At 42.5% G+C, this 12,067-nt stretch overlaps 1 long non-coding RNA gene across 1 annotated transcript; it reads left to right on the plus strand.

Annotated features, from left to right (window-relative positions):
- The first annotated feature begins 290 nt into the window (after positions 1–290).
- On the plus strand, positions 291–11,380 carry LOC145426279 (uncharacterized). Its single transcript, XR_013906988.1, has 2 exons — positions 291–962; positions 10,941–11,380. It is a non-coding gene; the product is annotated as an uncharacterized LOC145426279 (long non-coding RNA).
- Positions 11,381–12,067: the final 687 nt, after the last annotated feature.

Raw genomic sequence — 12,067 nt, forward strand, 5'->3', positions numbered from 1 at the left:
GATATTCTTTTTGTCATGGCACCTGTGCATGGGTGGGACATATCAGGGAGGGATTCAACATTTTGTCATCAAAGTTGATGTGTTAGAAGCAGAAAAATGGATAAGCATAATGATTTGAGAGTCTGACAAGGACCAAAATGTGATAACTAGACAACTGGGCCAGAGCATCTTTAAAACTCCTGCTCCTGTGCGGTGTTCCCAATCTGCAGTGGTCAGGATCTATCAAAAGTGGTGAACCAGCGAGAGGGTCAAGGGCTGCTAAGGCTCACTCAGGGACCTGGGGAGTAAAGGCTGGCTCATGTGGTCCAATCCAACAGATGAGCTATTGCAGCTCAAATTATTGAAAAAGTTGATGCTGGTTTTGATAGAAGAAGGTGTCAGAATACACAGTACATCACAGTTTTTTGGGTATGGGGCTGCATAGAGCCACCAACAGACCAGTCAGGGTCCATATGGAGCAAGGAAAGAAAGTGGCCTGGTCAAATGAGTCACATTTTCTTTTACAGTACATCACAGGATGGCTGGGTGCATTAGTATCGCTTACAGGCAATGTAATGTTTTGAGCAATGTTCTGCAGGAAACCTTGGGTCCTGCCATCCACATGGATGATAGACATATACCACCTACCTAAGCATTGCTGCCGACCACATACACCCTTTTATGGAAACAGTATTCCCTGGTGGCTGTGGCCTCTTTCAGCAGGATAGTGCGCTCTGCCACAAAGCAAAAATGCTTCAAGAATGGTTTGAAGAGCACAACAGTGAGTCGGCTTTGTTGATTTGGACCCCAAACTCTTCAGGTCTCTCCAGTGCTGGACAAGCAAGTCATGGAGGCCACACATCCCACCTTAAAGGATTTGTTGTTAACATCTTTGCGCCAGATACCACAGGACACCTTCAGGGAGTCCATGCCTCAATGGCTCATGGCTGCTTTGGCAGCAAACAGGGAACCAACATAGTCAGGTAGGTGGTTATAATGTTATGTCGGATTGGTGTACTTGGCCTCTATTTTAAAAATCATCTGACTTTCAGTGGAAAATGTGAACATTTGTATCCTTCAAACAGTGTCCTTTGTCCTTTAAGTGCACGTGTACAGCTGAAACTTCTTTCAAATTATCAGTTAAATGACACTTTTGCTTTTGGCATTGTATTGCCTCATTTGTAAGCGCATAAGTGAGGAGAAAGTGTAGTTGGTGATCTTCGAACAAAGCCAACATGGGAGTGCCAGAAACTGCAGGCTAAACCCCAATGAACTCCTGTGCCAAAATGTCCAACTACAGAGCATTAAAAGTTCATGTTTATAGTCTGTACAGTAACTCTGTAACTTCACAAAGACAAATTAGTTTCACTATAAAGTATTAAACATAGAAACCTAAATTTCTCCTAAAAAAGTGTTTCCCCGCCTCCCTTCATCCCAGCATCATGTAGATTTTATCTAAGATATTAAGATGATGTTAATCCTCCTCATCTGATTTTTCCCCATTAATATGGCCTTCAGCTACATTTTTGGGCCTATCTGTGTCCTCTCCAGGTCGGAGGGATTATATGTGTCGCTCATGTCCAGTATCTGTATAATAACAGATTACAAGTGATTACACAGCACACAGACATATCTGTATAATCCTGACATCATTTATCTGACATGTGGTGAAAGTCAGCATATTTTAGCTGTTTTTCTAATGGCTGACACCAAGACAGATTAAAGCGAGCACTTAATCAACTTATTAATTTGCAAATCGGTGTGTGGCTGCAATATAGCTTCCATCCATCTAAAAGCAACAATATATTGAAAGTGTGATTATGCATCTGCATGTGTATAACCATACGGTAATGTATGGATATGCAGCATTGTCATACATGTGTGTGTTTATATGAGTCCACCATCTCTGTTGGGGTTATCCAGGCAAACACTGACGAGGCGCTAACCCTTGTGTCCGATATATTTAAAAATGCTGTTATGTTCTGTGGTTGGTGTTCAGCACAGTAGAGGGTATATAATCTGCAAGGATTATTGCCTGTGGATTGAGACAGATTAAATTCACCAATCAGGGAGTCGTACTGCAGAAAGACAGATTAGTTTGGGTGTTTATGAGGTCATGTGCTTTTATTGATGGCACGTTCAAAACCCAGGACAGACACTACATGATCGGGGTAAAAGGGTTCTTATGGATAGTATTAAATGTGTGAAAAAGGTTTTGGTCGTTTTAGGTATTCAGTGATTACAGTTAATAGTTAATAGTAGTTAATACTTTTTTTTTTTAATGACACTCACTTCCGCATCAGTTACAGCTTGATAGTACCAGGCCGGAGCCCCTTTTGTTTTCAGAAATCCCCCAATTCCAAACATCCAAATGGTGCTCTTGAGATCTGATGATTTAGTAGACCATCTGAGTGCAGTGAAATCCTTTCCAGAAAAACCTTTTAACATGATTTGAGTTTTGTGACATGGTGTGTTATCCTGCTGGAAGCAGCCAGCGGGATAGGGGTGCACTGTGGCCATTAAGTGATGGACATGGCCAACAACAACCATACTGAGGTAGGCTGTGGTGTTTCATTGAGAAACCTAAATAGTTGATACAGGTCAGGATGGATCCACGGTTTCATGTATATGTGTGTGTAAGTGTATATATACAGAAATGCCCATTCTTCCCAGTCCAGCCTTGGCTATAACACATAATTATTTGAGTTGCTGTTGCCTTCCTACCAGCTTGAACCCATCTGCACATTTTCCTCTGACATCCAGCAGAGAAATGCTGCTCACTGGATATTTTCTCCTTTTTGCTCCATTCATTCCATTTAAATAGCCACATATTTCCAAAAAGCAACATATTTCCAAAAAATCATGTTTTTCTCTCATTTTAAATTATTTGTCTGCTCTGTGTGGAAAAAAAAACAGGTCAACAAACATTTATTTTCTCTTATTTCCCCTATTTATCCATTTTGCTTTGACACACACACACAAAATACACCCACTGTCCCTCCATTCTTCTTTTGACCTTTAAATACGCTGTCAGGTTTTTTTATATATATATCTTTGTTAAGAGACAAACAAAATCTTAAATTGCTCCTAGGCTCCTGTTCACAAACTTACAATCAATGCTTTCTGACATTTAGAGGGGGAGGGGTATATATGTGTGTGTGAGCATGTACAAGAGGATGCGCATGCATCTTATTGCATGAACGAGCAACCCAGCAGCAGATACAGTACACCTGTTCTAATCAACCCCTGCTCACATCCATCAAAGTACAAATTTAAATTGTGAAAGTGACAAAGCCTCGCAGTCTTTGTAGTATATTTAAAATTTTCCAAAAGGGTAAAAAAATGACTTCCACTCGCTAATTTCGGGATTACAAGGTTTTGGAATTTAGAAAGTTATTTTTCAACCATTAAAAAAAACTCTTCATGACTTCAAAAACACCTGTACTGTGTGTATGTATTAGTAAGTGTAGTTTGAAACAGAGAAACGCTGTGATTACACGTAATAAAAGCGCCGCATGTCCACTGCCAAAATCAATACAAATCTATCGCAACATACTGAGGACAAAGTGCTGACAGCATTTTTACAGTGAAGGCTATCATCTTAAACCATACAAAATTCAATTGCAAAAAAACAAAGAGATACTCTGTGTGGGTACGTGCAATGAAAGAGCATAACACTTGACTCTGAAACGTTTTACCATAAATGACCTATTGGAAAATTGAGCAGGCCTTTCCAAATAATCAATACATTGTAACAGTGTAGAGGCAACACTATCAACATGAACACTGAGTTGTTTTCTAATTAACACTTTCACAGAAGTGCACAAATTGACCAGCTTGTGACATTGTGTGGCATCCTGTGGATCAAGTGACTCTGACCGGGCATATCCTGGAAGGTCATTTAAAATGTTTGGACCAAACACGCCCTCCCGTTTCCTTCTTTTTGTCTCGTTTTGGTAGCACGCAAACAACGTGTTTCCACCACCAAAGACTCGCAACAAATTATAGAGCAGCATGATTGAATATCTGTCTAACTGCAACACTGTAAAAGCCACTTCTGTCATCAGTCAAGATCATTAATGCTGTCACGGCGGGCTCTGAGAAGATGCTCTTTCAAGTGCCACAGTGACAGCTGGCAGTATGTTTCCATGGGCTTTATTGCAAATGTTCTCCAGTTTATAGCACGAAACAAAGGATATTTATTGTGCTTTTGGGGAGGTTTAAATTAATCAGTGATCGCTTTAACTTTGTGCCAAGTGATCGATTAATCATTAATGCCACAGATATTTTTATCTGTGACATGTAAATGAAACTGACATAACGGGGAATATCGAATGTTATGGCAAAAATCAAAAAGGGAAAAGAGCACACCTTCCACAGCTTGACTGACATTTACATTTTTTACTGTACAGACCTGCTTGAATGCTCTTACAAGGAGTCTTCCACTTGCCAAAGGGTAATCACACACTCTTAGAAGACTGTCCGGTAAAAGGTTAGGATGTGCTCTGGGGTTGAGTGCACTAATCAGAGGGACGTCAGAGTGCAGAGTCCATCTGAGGCAGTTTACATCAAGCCTTTTTCCCTTCTAGCCATGCACACCCTCCTCGAAGTGAACTTATTTACAACTGATTTGCAACAACAAATACATTTTGAATTGAAATGAAGATAAAATGAGTTACGTTTACAATTAACCTCACACGGAGATGCTTTTTATTCATTTCTGTGCTAGTTTCTTGAATCAGATTATATACCTCCAATATTTATGTGACAGTTTTTTGGTGTTTTTCCTTAGGACATCATGATTCTTGTTTAGGATTAAGTATCCTCATAGAATACAGTGAAAGTCATCAGTGAAATGAAATACACTGCAACTATAAAGATGTTATCAAAACCATATTATTTTCTAGCTTTCTTGCCTTCTGTCTACAATCACGCAGGCCTAGTGATCAGTCAGTGACCCCGTGGCAACCCCAGGTTCCTTGGAAAAAGTGTGCTCTCCACAGCCAGATGGTGAGTGGTAGCTGAAGGTTGCAGGCAGTAACGAAGTGAAACTGGTACATGCATATGGTGCTGCACCAAAAACCTGCCCCTAGAAACTGCTTTGGTTGCTAGGTGCAGGTTGAAAGGTAAATTGCACAAAAGATGTTTCTCACGAAGTTGCAGTGCAGGTTGAAAAAGTGCGATACAAATTAGAAACAGAGAATGTTCACCTTGAAAAAAAACTTTTGAATGGTTTAGTCTTACTACAGCCTGGAGAGTAAATTTTAAAGAGCGTGAAGAATGTAAATTGATTGTAGACCACTCAGCTCAAACTAGGTCAGGGCAAATACAGCAATCTTCTAGGGACCAAAGCAACCACCAAGATGTTTTTGCTGCAGAGCCTTCTGGCAATAGCCAGCAACCACTCTCCAACCGACTGGGGAATGCAAATTTCTCCTAGCAACTGCAGGATCCCAGGGGGTCACTAGGCCTGCGTGACTGAGGCCTTTATAAGTCATCAAGCAAACCCTGGACTCTGATGTTAAAGCCCATTTTCAATCCCATGGTGCCCAGTCCAGTCTCACGGCAAGATGTGTGTATAAATGTATAAACAGTCGGCATATTTGGGGCGATCGTGGCTGAAGAGTTGGGTGTTCGTCTTGTAATTGGAAGGTTGCCGGTTCGAGCCCCGGCTCGGACGGTCTCTGTCGTTGTGACCTTGGGCAAGACACCTCACCTGCCGCCTACTGGTGATGGCCAGAGGGGCCGATGGCACAATATGGCAGCCTCGCTTCTGTCAGTCTGCCCCAGGGCAGCTGTGGCTACAACTGTAGCTTGCCTTCACTAGTGTATGAGAGTGAATGAATAGTGGAATTGTAAAGTGCTTTGAGGGGTCCCGAAAAGCGTTATATAAATGCAATCCATTATTATTTTAGCCAAAATGATTTTTTTCCAAACCCAAATAAGCAGTTATTTTGTTGCCTAAATCTAACAAAGTAGGTAGGTTTGACTTAAAACATGTCGTGCTTTATTATGCTTTCACATCATCACAGGCATTATAATTTACAAAATGAAACCATTTTCTATACAGTAAGATGTGGAGCTAATAATTGAGACCACGAACTCATCAACAAAGTGTCTACTGAGGTCATAGATCAAGTGAATAGAAGAGTAATTTTCTTCTTCTTTTTGTAACCCCAAAGCTTCCATCTTTTATGTGTATTCTAGCTGTGAAGACACACAAAGAAAATGTCATGTTTATTTTGTTAACAGCCCTCAGAGTGTTTAGCAGAGATTTATTCAGTGTACACTGTACATGAAAAAAAGAAGTTTGTGTCTACGAACTTAAAACAATGGATTAAATCAAACTGCTGTAAGACTGCTGGCGGGTCAAAGTGCAGCTTGGTCAAAGGGAAATGCACAAGATGTCTTATATGAGCTTTGTTGTGCTTGCAAACAGGACAGTTAGCTCTGGGTGTAGAATATTACTATCCGGTCGTTAAGTCTGACGTCACTGGCCGTGTCTGGGCCTAAACTCCGCTGCAGGTCCATATATCAAACGATCACTATGGCATTACTGAGAGTTGAAAAACTGTCTAAAGTCTTTCATCTTTAATAAAATGATCAGCGTTCTGCTCTACCAGGTGTAACAATTGAGTTTAACATCCAGGCATCCATGAAAACGGAATTTATGACATTTAACGGAGTTAGAAGTTAGCAGGAAGTTAGCTCGCTAGCTTCTATCTAAATACAATATAGCATGTCCTGACTGCGGGGTTTTGGAAACAAATTAAAACGTACAGCTCTGTTATCACTTCCAACATAAATGAAGACAGAAAACTAAAAAGCAGTGACGTTTGTAGGGTTACTGAAGTTTGGCTAGCTGGTATATATATATATATATATGACCGCTAGCGACACAGCTATGTTAGCATAATATAAACAAGCTAACTTTTTTTCCACTCGATAAAAGTTGACGTGAGTGTTCTCGGTGGTCAGGAACAAATGTAATCGCATGGCAGGATGCTGTAAAAGGACCAAACTTCAGCCAGGAGAACAACTGAGATAATCCATCCACAATACGAGGTTAATCATTCATATACTGCTGCATGGGCTGGGCTGTAGTTACATCCTAAGGTTTTAAAAACTGAGCTTAAATAAATGATTAGCGGTAATAAAAGCCGAGGGAGGTCAACAGTGACTGTTTTAGGAGCTTTTTGAGATTAAATAGAAGAAAATACAAAACATTAAACATGTTAACAACACAAAAGCCATATTAAACGCAGACTACTTTAGGTCCGGAAGTAGGATTCGTCACGTCATCACTTAACGACCGGATAGCACCACCGGATGCTAAAGGATATCCCTCCTGATAGTATTTAATGACAGCCTTGATTTTGCTGCATAGCCCATCCATCCATCCATCCATCTTCATCCGCTTATCCGAGGTCGGGTCGCGGGGGTAGCAGCCTAAGCAAAGAGGTCCAGACCTCCCTCTCCCCAGCCACCTCCTCCAGCTTGTCCGGGGGAATACCAAGGCGTTCCCAGGCCAGCCGAGAGATATAATCTCTCCAGCGTGTCCTGGGTCTGCCCCGGGGCCTCCTCCCGGTGGGACATGCCTGGAACACCTCGCCCAGGAGGCGCCCAGGGGGCATCCTTGCCAGATGCCCGAACCACCTCAGCTGGCTCCTTTCGATGTGGAGCAGCAGCTGCTCTACTCTAAGCCCCTCCCGGATGGCCGAACTTCTCACCCTATCTCTAAGGGAGAGGCCAGCCACCCTTCGGAGGAAGCTCATTTCCGCCGCTTGTATCCGCGATCTCGTTCTTTCGGTCACTACCCACAGCTCGTGGCCATAGGTGAGGGTAGGGACGTAGATCGACCGGTAAATTGAGAGCTTCGCTTTTACACTCAGCTCCCTCTTCACCACGACTGACCGGTGCAGCGTCCGCATTACTGCAGCCGCAGCCCCAATCCGTCTGTCGATCTCCAGCTCCCTTCTCCCATCACTCGCGAACAAGACCCCGAGATACTTGAACTCCTCCACTTGGGGCAGGAACTCATCCCCGACCCGGAGTGGGCACTCCACCCTTTTCCGGCTGAGAACCATGGCCTCAGATTTGGAGGTGCTGATCCTCATTCCCGCTGCGTTACACTCGGCTGCGAACCGCTCCAGTGCGAGCTGGAGGCCCTCACCCGATGAAGCCAACAGAACCACATCATCCGCAAAAATCAGAGATGAGATTCTGAGGCCACCAAAGCGAAAGCCCTCCGCCACTTGGCTGCGCCTAGAAATCCTGTCCATAAAAATTATGAACAGAACCGGAGACAAAGGGCAGCCTTGGCGGAGCCCATCACCCACCGGGAACGAGTCCGACTTATTGCCGGCAATGCGAACCAAGCTCTTGCAACGGTTGTATAGGGATTGAATGGCCCGTAGCAATGGGCCAGACACCCCATACTCGCGCAACACCTCCCACAGGACGCCCCGAGGGACACGGTCGAATGCCTTCTCCAGGTCCACAAAACACATGTAGACTGGTTGGGCAAACTCCCATGCACCCTCAAGTATCCTCGAGAGGACAAAGAGCTGGTCCAGTGTTCCGCGACCAGGACGAAAACCGTCCTGGTCGCATAGCCCATTCACCTGAACTACCACCAGCAATGATGAACTTGAAATGAATTAGAAAGAAAAAGAAATGTTGGACTGGAAAGTCTTAAAAACTTTGTTTGAACATTGATTCTATCAGGAGAAGAAAAATTCATTCACTGAATGAAGGAGACAAATTCTCCAGGCAGACTGGAACGAATAAAATGTAATTGGAATAGGCTCGGGAAATGAAAAGACTACTAAAATGTAAACAAGGTAACCGCACACATCTTCTTCCTGTCTCAAAGACATAACAACTGACTTTGGGGTATTAGATCATTTGACACAAATAAACATATTGCAGCAAATGTCATCTGTCTAGACGGTCGCAGGATCACACCAAAACACAGCGACACGCCAGAACCAGCCAACTGAAGAACACCAATGCCTTAAAGCCTCGTCGTCTCACAACAGTGGGATTGGAACAGGATAATACCCGTGTTCAAAAACAGCCTTCCAACCCTTCTATCCCTTTGTATAATCCTCTTCATCTATTCACCCCCAAAACACTTCCCAAATAATCAGCTTAAGTCACAAGACTGGGGCTCTTAATTAAAGTTCACTATTAAAAATGTGTGTGCTCCTTTAAAGAAAATAAAATCTATGCGAGTTAGGAATGAAAGGTGGATCAGCGCTATTGTTTATTATTCAGCGCGTGCACCTGATTTTCTTTAAGGAAGATTTCAATGCGCTTGCAGAATTTACAATACTCTCCTAATTTCATTATTCAAGCACTGGCTGTGTAATCCATCTGAGCCTATTACTTTTTGTTTAGACATTGAATCATCCCCCTCAAGTCCCAGTTGTATCTGTCGTGGCTCAGATCGGATCAATGGGGCTGATTTAATTCTCAGTCAGGGCACTCAATATTTGTAACTGATGCTAATTTAGATGTTAATGATACCATCCAAATAACACATTCGAAACCAAGGTCATGTAAGGATGAGGGGTGGGAGAAAACAGGATGCTCGAAGAACAACAATAAAATCAAAGGTACAGAAGATTACACAGTGTAGGCTGAATCATGGAGCTGACATCCAAATTGACAAAAGACACTGCTTTGTGTCTCACCCTGCAACATGTTAGTGGCTTAAATAAATAGCGTTGTTGGCTTTTTATTTACAAAAAGGACTGAGGAATATCTGTGCTTTTGTTTTTTTTTACCATTTAGACCCAAACAGAAATCGGACTTTAAAAAGACCTGTGTGAATATCACATTTTAACGAGATGTACTGCTGCAGAAGGTTCAGTCATAAATTGAGCTCCGAGGAAGCAGAATTACAGCTTTGGTGTGGATAGAGGACTCATATCTTGAAAAGACAAAAACATTCAACAATTTACTTTCCAGCCTTATGGTTCCCATCACACCTTCACGCTCTTAGGAGAGACTAAACAGGATACAGCAGCTGAACAGCTGCTCTGAAAGACCTTCAGTCTGAAACTAGCAGTAGTCTGGACTTTATGAGTATTAATGTTGAATCTTTTGGTTTCTTGTAACAGGCAGTGTGATTTATGCTACTTATCTGGAAAAATATAATTTCAGCTTTGTCCAACATTAAAGCAAAACTAATATAGTTTTATTTTCTGGCTGTGCCATTAAGGTCAGAGTAGAGGTGCGATCAGGCCAAGGTTTAATGAGCAACTGTTTCCCATAGAATTAGACTGTGTTTGTAGTGGTAGCGGAGCCCACACATGCATGTGTGAATATGCTTGTACATGCAAAAGGAGGCGGGCCCAAGCTTTCTGAAACAAATGACTAATTAATAATATATTTTGTATAGTGATAATCGCCTGCCTCTCCAGTCAGTCCCTCTCCCACCAACACCACCACCTGCAGGTATATCAACAGCACATAAATCACCTGCTGCAGCTTCGCTCATAGCAAATTTCCACTGCAGAGCACCATCATGCAGTCCATGATGGTGGGTTTGGAGTCTGAATGACTCTGCTGAACTCCAGATGGATCAACGTGTAGGTGAGGAAACACAACTTAGCTAGTTAGCAGTGACCAAACTTTCAAACTCCTTTCTACCCAAATATAAAAACTAAAAATGAAAAATGTTAAAATAGATCTCATAATATACTTCGAGTTAGTAAACCTGGTTCCATGGCCCAGGTGAGTGGCGGTGTTTTTCCATAAAACTGCCTCATTCCTAACACGATCTGTACCTGTGGGCAATATGGGCTATAGGCCAGTATATGAGACCAGCGCTCTCAATGGGTCCCCACAAGATCTGCTGTTAACCTAGCATTAGTGTGAGGCCACCAGGTTGTTCTTGTGTGTCACAGCTTACTGCTTATGCTTACCTGGTGTTTTCTCCGTGTGATTTCTAGGCATCCTCTGGTTCCTCATCTCACTCTAGGTAATAATCACTCCTCTCTGGATGTTGGTCTTCTCTGGAATCACAGTCACAGCCCAAGCTCAGTTTAATTGTCTGTTTACCTGCCTGCCTCCCTGCCTCTGGAAACTCACCTAGACCACTTTGACTGCTTTCCCCTCCACACCGGCTTCCACCTGCAAAGACTGTAAGACACTCAAAGTAACTCACCTGTCTCTACCTGACGAATCGTGGGCACCTCTGACATTTCTCTCTTTGTGTTCTCGTATCTCTGACCTCCACTTCCTAAGCCACGACCCTCTCCCTGAGACTCCCTTTTGCTCCTGCACAGCCCAGTCTGACATTTCAGTTCATAGTTCATGTTTTGATCTTGTTATTCATGTTTGCAACACTTCAGTTCACAGTTGCTTTTCGTTAATAAAGTTTTTAACCTCGCCTTCGTGCTGTGTCTGCTTGGGTCCATTTACCTGGTTCTGGCTGCCCTGCCATAACACCTGGGAGGTCTGGGAAACCATACACTCAAAGCTCACATAGATATTGATATAGTTCTCTAGATAATTGGACAGCAGTAATTGGTTGTTGATGATCGTGCAAAAGTGTAACAATCCAGCAAAGGACAAGAGATGGCAGAGAGAAAAACAACTCATAATCAAGAACGAAAGAAAACAAACAAGGAAATATAAGTCAGTGAATTTCAAAATTCAACAGGAAGAAATAAAATGATTAGTACAAAAATACCGCCACAGACCGGTTTATGCTGACAATATTTTCACAGACCGGTCTTTAAGGTGTCACGAATAAATACAACAAAATAAAACCAGTACTGGTACTGGAAAAAAAAAAAAGATTTATTCCTAACACACGGGAAACTGAGTTAACGCTAAAAACAATTAAATAATAATGATAAAAAGCGATAAAAACCCTGAAAACCATAAATTTCACACCCCAGCCTCAACTCTCGCGGCCCGGTACCAAACAACTCACGGATCGGTACCGGTCTGTGGCCCGAGGGTTGGGGACCGCTGCTTTAGACATGTCAAAATCAACTGTTTGACTACAAAGTTATTTAAAAACTCACATTAGTACAACAGCTGACACTCTTGAATGACAGATGCTTCTTAG

This window comes from Astatotilapia calliptera, chromosome 3 (assembly GCF_964374335.1).
Source record: "Astatotilapia calliptera chromosome 3, fAstCal68.1, whole genome shotgun sequence".
Lineage (NCBI taxonomy): Eukaryota > Metazoa > Chordata > Actinopteri > Cichliformes > Cichlidae > Astatotilapia > Astatotilapia calliptera.